The 11404-nt window shown below is 42.6% G+C and overlaps 1 pseudogene; it reads right to left on the minus strand.

The window, feature by feature from the left end:
• Positions 1 to 5404: 5404 nt before the first annotated feature.
• LOC116859811 lies at positions 5405 to 5851 on the minus strand (annotated as a pseudogene).
• Positions 5852 to 11404: the final 5553 nt, after the last annotated feature.

An 11404-nucleotide genomic window follows, 5' to 3' on the forward strand; every position in this document is an offset into this window, starting at 1 on the left:
TGTCAGTCCGTGAACATTTGCAGTGATGGCACAGAAGCAACGATGAGTAAAACTGCTGGTGCCTAAGCGTGAATCGGGATAGGGATTATCACCACTGGCTCACTCATGAACGTCCCTGATGAAACAGCAAAATGCTTAATTTTGTGAAGTCTCAACACTTGAGTGGAAAAATATTCTGTGCAATGAGCTGAAAAGCACACATACATACAGCACCTGTACTGCACACATAAGTAGGACAGTTGTCTGGAGGAAAAGCACATAATTATTTGAGATGTGAGCTAAATAAACTTCTTTATTCACAGAACCGCATTCTCTTGTGGAAAACTGGTTGGATCTGTCCTCTATCATGTTAACCATCCTTCATAGGTTCATTTCCTCTGTAGTGTTGCCATTCATTTATGTATTCACTAATTCACCAATTGGACAGACACTGAGCACCTTGTATGTACCAAAAATTACATCTATGTCTCCATCTAGGTGGGATTGTGGATGGTTTAATTTGCTCCCCCTTCTGATCTGTTTGGTTTCTGGAAATGTGTGGAGAGATTTCGTTTTAGGCACCCGTGATGACCCCTGGGAATCTAGAAGTCTTTTTCATAACCTTTTCAAGGAAAAAGATTTTTGCCCCTAAAATTTTCCCATTTATAGATATTAGCCCACTTTTACACACATATTTGTTGCTAACGAGTCTGACTGGAAAATGGTGAATCACTTTGAAAAGATTTTTTTTTTTTTTTACATTGCCACCTTCCCCTTATCATAAATCCTTAAAATTCTCAAATTGGAGAGATAAGAGGACTTGTCCAAGTCCTCTTGGACAACTTGCTACATCAGCCTCAGCTTCCAGCCTCCAGGTGTGGAGGTAAAGGAACATTCTCAGCCCTTTCTTCATCTTGGCTGCGGTGTTGATTTCATGCTAGCTCTGGCTCAGGATGCTGTGTCTTTCCCTTGCATACTTGGCTATATCAGAAACCACAGCGGGAGGAACGTGCAACCCTTAGACACTGCTGGTGGGAATGTAAAATGGTGCAGCTGCTTTGGAAAACAGTTCGGAAGTTTCTCAAAATGTTAAATATAGAGTTAGCATATGACCTAGCAATTCGGTACATAAATCTGTGTATATATACCCAAGGGGAATGACATATGTTCACAGAAAAAACTTGTACACAAATGTTCGTGGCTTAATTTATAATAACCAAAAAAAAAAGGCAGCCTAATGTCCATCAATCGATAAACAGATGGATAAAATGTAGTGAAGTCATGCAGTAGAATATTATGTGGTAATAAAAAACATGAAGTACTCATACACCCTATGAAATGGATATACCTTGAAAACACTGTGCTAAGTATAAGAAGTCAGTCACAAAAGACAAGAATATATTGTACGATTCCATTTATATGAAATATCCATAACAGGAGAATCTATGGAGACAGGAAGTAGATTAGCCCAGGGCTGAGAGGGACAGGTGTTCTCTGGAAGGGGAGTGACTGCTCACTAGTACAGGGTTTCTTCTTGGAGTGATGAAAACAGTTTAAAATTAGGTCGGGGTGATGGCTAGACAGCTCTGTGAATACATTAAAACCAACCGAATTGGGGACATCTGGGTGGCTCAGTTCGTTAAGTGTCTGACTCTTGATGTCAGCTCAGGTCTTGATCTTAGGGTTGTGAGTTCAAGGCCCTTGTTGGGCTCCACGCTGGGTGTGGAGCCTACTTAAAAAAAACAACAACAAAAAACAAAAGCAAACCACTGAATTGTATAGTTTATTTTTTTTATTTTTTACTTTAAAAAATATTTTATTTATTTTTTTGACAGAGAGACACAGCGAGAGAGGGAACACAAACAGGGGGAGGGGGAGAGGAAGAAACAGGCTTCCCGCTGAGCAGGGACCCCCAATGTGGGGCTCAATCCCGGGACCTTGGGATCACGACCTGAGCCAAAGGCAGACGCTTAATGACTGAGCCACCCAGGTAACCCAGAATTATACAGTTTAAATGTGTTAATTGTATGGTATATGAAATATATCTCAATAAAACTGCCAAGAAGACATCAAATGCCAGGAGAAAGCCAAACAAATCAGTGTGTCTGGAGGGTACCACTTAAATACCACCAATTTCTAGAAAATTCTCACCTTCTTGATTATCTCAGTTGAAAGGAGCAATTGTCTTTTCCCTTCAGTGGTATCTGAAGTTGAATTTTTCTACCAGGCTTCTCTTGATGACTTCTTCACGCCCCACAGTGGGTAAAAAGCTCTCAGTGTTGAAAACTGGGAAGAATGACCAAGCCCTGATCAAGTGGGGCAAGCCCTCCAGTGCTCATCGTGGAAACTGCAGTTACTCAATGAGCTGTTTCGGGCAGAGAGATAGGGATTGGCTAGGTCCTTGTTGACTGGAAGTTAGTTGAACCTTGGGTCCTGGTAGACAGAAACTGTCATTGGGAGAAGGCAGGTGAGCTGTTACTACCTTTACTTCCCTTGGTGGTCATTTCAGATTTGTTTGGGTTGGCAAGGACATTCTCAAAAGTCCTCAAATGACATCACCAATAGTGCCAGGCAATATGCTTGTGCACAGGGCAAAGTTCACCCTCTGGGTTGACCAGTCAGGGATGAGTAACTTGCCTGTTAGCATTGATCCATAATGCTTTGAGCCTCATCTCCTCCTTTCAGCTTTAATTACTGTCTTCTTTTAGGATAGCAATAGTTGAAGATGCTGTTGGACAAGAAACCATTTATTCTGTTATCTGTTTCCTCTGTTCGTCATCTTTTTATTACTGAATTTGGTTTTGAATCGGTCATGGCATGTATAGTAAATAAATAATAGCATATTAAGCTTTAAGGTCATTGCTTTCGCTGACATCAATGTCATCATCATTTTTCAGTCCATTTTGATTCAATTCAATGGAATTTAGTAGGTTTTTGAGCTCCTGTTCATTGAAAACATTGTGTTGGGCACTGAGGATACAGCAATGTATCTTTAAATATGGCCCCTATTCTCATGAGGCTTAGAGTCCAACTGAGAATGGAAAGACGGATTTGTGGGGGGATGGGGGTTGGAAGGTGAGGGGGATAGGAAACAAAGAGCTCTTCAGTGGAGAATACAGCTGGGCCAAGGTCTAGAGAGCTTGGCATATTTGTAAGCTTAAAGGAGGTCCAGGTGTCTTGTATCACAAGGGGGAGAGTCATAGGAGATGACCTAGGAGAGCCTAACAAGAGCTATGCTATGGATTTGGGACTTTATCCCAAGGCATTGGGAAGGCTGGCTTAAGTGGTCAGAATGTGTTATACTAAGCAGGTAGTAGATGATCATTAGGATAATGGGGCTGAAGATGATAACAAACACTTACATTGTACTTACAATGCCAGTCATTGTTCTAAGCACCTTACAAACATTAATTAATTTACAAAAGACCTATTCTAATCCACCCCTATTTTCCAGTACCATGAGGCAAGACAAAACCAATGTCAATGAGAGAAACCCGAGTCAGGTTCTGGGAAGACCAGAGAATGGAGGTAGTACTTTGTGGAGCATTATGGAGCCAAGTTCTCAGGGTCTGGCAGAGAAGGAGCTGAAGGAGGGCAGGTTGGAGATAATCCAAGGGGGCCAGGGGACAGACAGCTTTGGGATTTCTCAGCTCATCTGAAATGGCAGGAGGCACAACACACAGAGAACTCCATTGCCGAGCCCATCTGTCTCTCGCCTTTGGTGTGAATGCAGCAGATGCTGGAGGTGACCCAGATACTCCTGTATCAGGTCTGTGGACGGTAGAATGCAAACACAAGACCAAGACATGAGTAAGAAGGAGGGTTTCTATGTCATGATCAGAGTCTGAAGTTTAACTGGTACTGACGTCGATTGGCAGCTCGTCATTTGTCAGCTGACAACCTAGGTCATGTCCACCATGTACCCGTCTCAGTAGTTGAAAAGTACCCCGGCCCATAGTCTGAGAGGTTTGCCGCTAGTGCCATTCTTGCTCTCTTCTAGCCATGTAAGCTGCTGCCAACCATTCGCCCTGCCCAATCCTCAGTTTTCTTATGGACTTTATGGGCTTTATGGACTTGTTATGAGGATGAAATGCAAACTTAAGTGCGAGAGCATCCTTCCTTTGGTGACACAGCTCTATATGAGGGCTTTATGGACTTGTTATGAGGATGAAATGCAAACTTAAGTGCGAGAGCATCCTTCCTATGGTGACACAGCTCTGTATGAGGGCTGTGCTCCAAATCAACATACAACTGGCTTGTCCCAGAACATCAGCTTCATAATTGAGTGTGATTTGGGAAATATAGTTGGCAGATACCTGCGTGTGCTTTCAGGGCACTCTTGCCCCAGGAAAGGGGACCAGGGAATACAAATGATGGTCTGAGGGTTGTATGTGGTGGCTCTCAGCAGAGTGGCCAGTCGCCAGGTGGGTGGTGCGGCAGGCTCTCAGCAGAGTGGACACCTGTGGCAGTTGCTGCTTCTGCTGCCCATAAGCCTTTCCCTCTCTCCCACCTGACGCAGGGACCAGCGATCCTCTAGCCAGATGATCATGACTAAGCTCTAGACTATCTAGAATTCCAGGCAGGGTAGAGGCATATGGGTTGGAGTGGACAGAAAAAGCTTTAAGCAGATCCAGGAACTTGCACTAGACCTTGAAAGGTAAACAGAATTAGGACAGTCAGAGAAAGGGAAAGGCATTTCAGGTGGAGGGATCAGCAAGAGCAAAGGCTCAGAGGCATAAAGAGATGCAGGGCTGTGATGGGACTCAGACCAGGTGGCAGAGTGTTTGCAGGAGATGGTGAGAGATAGTCGAGAAATCAAAGCAACCACAATCCTGAGTTTGGATTATATGTCTGGTATCTTGCCAACTTATTCCTAGCCTGTCTTTTCTTCATCACCCATTTTATGAGCCAACATCCATCACTTGTCAGAAAGTTCTTGCTTATATCTATCCTAAATCCATAAACTGGTAATATGAGGTTGTTTTTCTGGGTTTGGTCTTCAGAAGAGGTAAAAGAAACACTTTATGGAAAGTCCCACCATGGAAGGTATCCTCATCTTGACCCCAAACGTCCCCATGGGAAGCTTTTGCCATTTGGAATGGCCCAAGTATCCTGAGCAGCAGGATTCTGCCTTAGGAGGGGCTCTGGCTGCACTGGGGCTCCTGGTTATTTCCTCTTTGTCTTTTTTTTTTTTTTTAAGTAAAACAGTTGACAATTTTATTTTCATATTTCAAAATGCAAATGAAAGAAAAATTTTTTTATTGTCCCACTACTGCCCTGCGAAAACCATTCTCTCACTGATAGGAAGGGGGAGCAAGTCTTCCTTGTCATGCTGTTAGGAAACACGCAGAGTCATTGCACCGTGGTCTCCTGGGGAAGTAGAACAAATAATATAAAATGGATTTAAAGAGGCCCCCCTCTCTCCTTATCTGTCTGGTCAAGTCATTCCTGGCCAACTTGGCACCATCATGGGACAGTCTCATCATTGGGGGCCCAGGTATCAATGGCATGTGGCCTCCCATAGGCAGTCTCATTCCAGGAGCTAGTTCCACTGGCATCATCCCAGCAGGAGGAGGGCCTCCCATAGCGGGTGCTGGCATCCTACCAGGGCAAGGAGGACCGGGGAGACTAGGGGGAGGTGGGATCATTGCCTCTGCAGGAGGAGGAGCAGAGAATGGTGGAGGAAAAGCCCTTCCTTGTGCTAATGCAGCAGTTATTTTGTTGATCAGACTCTGAGCCTGCTCTTCCATCCATTTCTGATAGTAGGCTTTCTCCTTCTCTTTGTGTTTCTACCGCGGCAGCATGTCTTCCTCACAGACGGAAAGTCCAGGGTGAGGTATGGGTCACAGTAGTCACAATAAAAGGTAGCCATGTTGCTCGGCACACCATTGGCCTCCTCTTTGTCTTTCTGACTGTTAAAAGGACTTGAACTCCCCATTCAGCTCATATTGAGAAGGAAAGGGGGAAAAAAAGGAAGAATTTGTCATCTTTGTTTTTGGAATAGAAGTAATTTATGGATTCCAAATATTATTTTGAGATGCAATATTGAAAAGAAAAATGGCACAGTTATTTTTTTTTAAGATTTATGTATTTATTTTGGAGACACACAGGGAGAGTATGAGCTGGGGTAAGGGTGCAGTGCATGGGGAGAGGGAGAGAGAATCTCAAGCAGACTGCTGATCACAGAGCCCAAAACAGGGCCCCATCTCCCCACCCTGAGATCATGACCTGAGCCGAAATCAAGAGTCAGATGCTCAACCAACTGAGCCACCCAGGCAGCCCCAAAATGGCATAGGTTGTTTTTTTTTTTTTTAAGATTTTATTTGTTTATTTGACAGAGAGAGAGATTACAAGTAGGCAGAAAGACAGGCAGAGAGAGGGGGGAAGCAGGCTCCCCAGGATCCTGAGATCATGACCTGAGCCGAAGGCAGAGGCTCAACCCACTGAGCCACCCAGGCAGCCCGAAATGGCATAGGTTTTTAAAGGTAGTTCATTTCTGATTTTAAAAGAGGGTACTTCTGATATATTACCATCACCTTGAAAGCAAGAGCATGGCATCAGAGAGGTCTGGGCTCATATCCCGACCTGGGCACTTGGCTAGTTGTGAGACCTTAGGCAAGGTACTACACTTTTCTGAGCCCCAGCTTCCTCCTTAGTAGAATGGGGTAGGGCAGAGGACAGTAATCTTTCTCTGTAGGGTTGCTGGAGAAATAACTGTATTACAACACAGAGACGGGGAGTCCGAGATCCCTACTCCACCTTGTCCTCATTCTTTTCTCTTCTCCTCCCCTGATTCCTCCCCTCCCCAATCCGCGTCTTAACTTGCCAGAAGGGACTCCAGGGCAGAGCTCGCAGCTGCTTTCTTTCATTAGCACCAGAGAAACAGGGAACTCCTTCTGGAGGCGAACCCCTTGGTCTCCCTTTCATCTTCCTTATCAAGCCAGGGTGATGAAATCGAATGGTCCGAGACATGAACCTGTGCTGTCAACCACTGGAATTTAATCAGGACTCACAGACCTGCTCTTTGGGTTGTGGCAAATGGGGAGCTCAAGACATTCTGGCCTTACCCCCTTTGTGCTGCTTTCCCTGATACCGCAAATACTTTTGGATGCTTATTGTTTTTGCAGAAAAGCACAGCATGAATATCAGCGTTTTTAATAAAAGCTCTTGTGGAGAGGAGATCGCATCTGTGGAGGCCAGTTGCCACTTCAGAGACGAATGGTGCAGCTTTTCAGCAAAGAACCTAATTAAACAAGCTCGAGAAAGCCCCAGAGAATGTGTCTCTGTGGGGCCGCAAGACACTGGTTTCAGGGGCAAAGAGGGGGGCCCTGATGCCAGTTGAATGAAATAAACATTTTCACCTCACTGCCTGCTCCAAAGGCCCCAAGGATTCCTCTGTTGGTGGGTTCCTTTTGAGGATCATGCTGGGAATCAGGGAGTGGGGGGGGGAGCCAGGATTCCCTAACTCCTTTTCCTCTAATAGTACAAGGGAGTACTGATTGGAAGGCATTTATTTAACAAATTAATTTTTTTTAAAAGATTTTATTTTTTAAAAAATTTTAAAGATTTTATTATATTAAAGATTATATATATATCTTTAATATATATATCTTTATTAAAGATATATATATATATATATATATATATATATATACACACATAAAGATTTATCCCTGCTGAGCGGAGAGCCTGATGTGAGGCTCGATCCCAGGACCCCGGGATCACGACCTGAGCTTTAACCCACTGAGCCACCCAAGTGCCCCAACAAATTAATTTCTAATTCATTCAATCAATTAATAATTATCATGTACATTTTTAAAGTTGTAGAATAGGTAAGATATTTGTATGGTTCAAAATTAAAGAGGTACACTGTAAAAAACCCCTCCAATCCACTCCCTATCCAAGGCCTGGAGGCAAGCAACAGTACTGGTTTCTTACACCTCCTTCCAGAGAAATACTGGACACAGAAAAGCTATACCCATTTTTTTTCCTGGGACTTTTTTTTTTTATTCACATAAATGTTAGTCATTTATAAACTCAATCCTGAACCTTCATTTTTAAAAAACTTAATAATCTTGGAATTTTTTCAAAAATTGCATAAAAATCCTTGTTATTCTTTTTTATGGTTGGTTTTAGTCCACTGTGTGGAGACATCAGGACTTTTTGTGATCTCCTATTGAGAGACTCCTGGTTTGCTTCCAGTCTCCTGCTATTACAGGTAACACTGCAGTGAAACCCTGGATAAATGCCATCACATACATTGGCAAGTCAATCTGTCAGATAAGTTCCTAGAAGGGAATTGCTGGGTGAAAATACCTTCGTAATTTTGAACCAATATGGGGAAATTGCCCTGTGTAAAAGTTGGATCAGTTTACTTCCCATCAGCAAAGTGTAAGGGCATTTTCAATACGCAAGTGTGTTTGAGTGTTTATTCTGTTCGCTGTGCATTGGGTGGTTAAAAAGGTAGAGCCAACCTCTAATGGCTTCCCTTTGCTCTTAAGAAGGAGCAACCTCCTACCAGCCACCTTGCATGACCCTGAGACTCACTGCCTTCCTCTCTCCTCACCTGACACACTACCTTCAGGCACATCCACCTTTCTGTAGTTTCATCCATACCAAGCTTCTTCCTCTCCCATGATCTTTGTACATGGTTGCCAGATGCTTAGAAGGCCCATTCTCCCCTCTCCTCACCTAGTTAACCACTTTTAATCCTCAGCGCTCAGTTCAGTCACGCATTCCCTTTTGGGCACCCTTCCCCGATGTCCAGGACCAATTCTCTACAACTGGGTTATAAGCTCCCCAGCACTATGTAGTTCTCCTTCCAGGCCCAGAAACTAGTATCCATTTTATTTTTGGGATTATTCAGTTAATGTCAGTCTTTCCTGCTGATCTGTGAGCTCCAGGAAGGCGGAGACCATGTCAGTTTTGCTCTTTATTGTATCTCCAGAGCTTAGCACTGTGCCTGGTACCTAAGAGACACTCAGTAAATATTTCTTAATTGGATTTATTCAATAAGATCAATGACTGTTAAGTATCAACTACGTGCAGGAACTGTCCTAGGTCCTGGGACTCTATTAGCGAATAAAACAGACAAAATTCCTGCTTTCGCAATGCTTAACATTCTGATGGTGGTTGGGGAAAGGAGTATACAGTCAAAAAATACATGAACTATAAATATATAATATGTCAGATTGTGATACATGCTATGAAAAGAAATAAAGCAGGTTAAAGAAGTAGTAGGATTGGGAGTCTTCCGGAAGTTCTCTTAAGTAAGGTAATATTTGAGCAGAGACCTGAATGAAATGAGGAAGTGAACTATGTGGCTATTTGGAAGAATAGCATTTGGAAGAACGGGCTAAGGGAATGGCAAAGACATTGAGGCAGGTCCATTAAGTGTGTTAGAGGAACAGGAAGAGGACCAGCATAGTTGGAGTCAGGTAAGCAATAGGAAGTGAATGATGATGGTTAGATGAATGGGTGACTCATTGGCATGTAGTAGGAAAGATGAAATTTACAAGGGGAAAACTGTAGTATTGGATCAAAATGGACAATAGTCTTCAACGAATGATACCAGGGCAAATGAACATCTACATATAAATAGACCTCTATCTACACCTCTCATTATCTGCACCAATTAAAATGGATCAGAAACCAAAATGAAAAACGTAGAACTATAAAGCTTCTAGAAAAAATTGTAAGAGAACATCTTTGTGATTTTGAGTTAGGCAAAGATTTCTTAGACACAACACCAAAAGTATGATCTGTAAAAAGAAAAAAAAAATGTCAATTGGACTTCTTCAGAAAACACTGTTAGCAAAATGGGAAGACAAGTCATAAACTTGGGAAAAATCATTGCAGATTGCATAACTGATAAATGACTTGTATATAAAGAACTCTTAAAAACTCAACAGTAACAAAGCAAACAACACAATTTAAAAAGGGCAAAAGACTTGAACAGCTACTTCAGCAAAGATATGCATGCGAGTGGCAAAAAATGTGGATGGCAAGATAGGTGGATAAGTACATGAAAAGATGCTCAACTTCATTAGTAATTAATGAAATTCAGATCAAAACCACAGTGTTACAGGACTACCCGTCTTTTAGAATGCCTAAAATAAAAAGTATTGATAATACAGCGGTGTCTGGGTGGCCCAGTCAGCTAAGCAGCTGACTCCTGATCTCAGCTCAGGTCTTGATCTCAGGGTCATGAGTTTGGGCCTGTGTTGGTCTCTGCACTGGGTGTGGAGCCTACTTAAAAAATACAAAAAATAAAATGAAAATAAAAAGTATTGACCATGCAACTGCCGATGAGGATGCAGAGGAACTGGAACCGTTATACCTTTCTGGTGGCAATGCAAAAATGCTACAGCTACTTTAGAAATCACTTCAGCAATTCCTTATAAAGTTAACACGCCTCCAGCATGTGACCCAGAAGTCTCACTCCTACAAAAATGGTCATGAGGATCACACAAAAACTTTATGTGAATGATTACAGCTGTGTTATTTGTAACTGCCCCAAAATAGAAACAACCTGAATAGTCCGTAAGTGACCAGTAGACAGACAAACTGTGGTACATCCATACGATGAAATACCACTTCACAATGAAAACAAGTGGATTCCTGATACGTGCAACGACATGGGTGAAAGTCAGATGCCTTATGCTTAGTCAAAGAAGCCGGACTCAAGTCTGCTTGGTGAATGATTCCATTTGACATTTGGAAATGGTGAAACTATGAGGACAGAAAATTGATCAGTGCTTGTCAAACTTCTGAGCTCAAAATCTGAGCCACATGATCTCTCTGAGCTTCTGTTTCTTCATGTGTAAAATTGGGGTGATTATATCCACCTCTGAAGGTGTTGTGAGTGCTCAATGCCAAACTATATGAACTATTTAGAAAACTGCTGTCTTCAAGAAATGTTCATTTTCTCCTCCTTCCCTTCTCCTGCTTTTGGAATATTGCTTTACTGGATTTACTCACTAAGATCAATGACTATTAAGTATCAACTATGTGCAGGAACTGTCCTAGGTCCTGAGAATCTATTAGCGAATAAAACAGACAAAATTCCTGCTTTCTCAATGCTTAACATTCTGATGGTGGTTGGGAAAAGGAGTATACAGTCAATAAATTGCTTTTACAGATGACCAATCCCTTCCATTAAGTGTCAATTTGATTAGTTTGCCTCATGGAGGGGCCTCTTAAGATTCTGGAGGCACCTTGCTTGCCCTCTAGGTATCAAGAGCTGTTACTGGTGTATACTGACTGTGACTTGAGTGGTGATACCGGCTGAAATCCAGCCTGGGGTTCAGATATGTTCGAAGACCAAACGGGATGACTTTCCAGAACCCTATTTACACAAAGGATGGAACCTCCCCGAGAACTTGTTCTAAGTGAAGATGATACAGCCACAGGTGACAAATGGGTA

Source organism: Lontra canadensis, unplaced genomic scaffold (assembly GCF_010015895.1).
Source record: "Lontra canadensis isolate GAN:19392208 unplaced genomic scaffold, GSC_riverotter_1.0 scaffold163, whole genome shotgun sequence".
NCBI lineage: Eukaryota > Metazoa > Chordata > Mammalia > Carnivora > Mustelidae > Lontra > Lontra canadensis.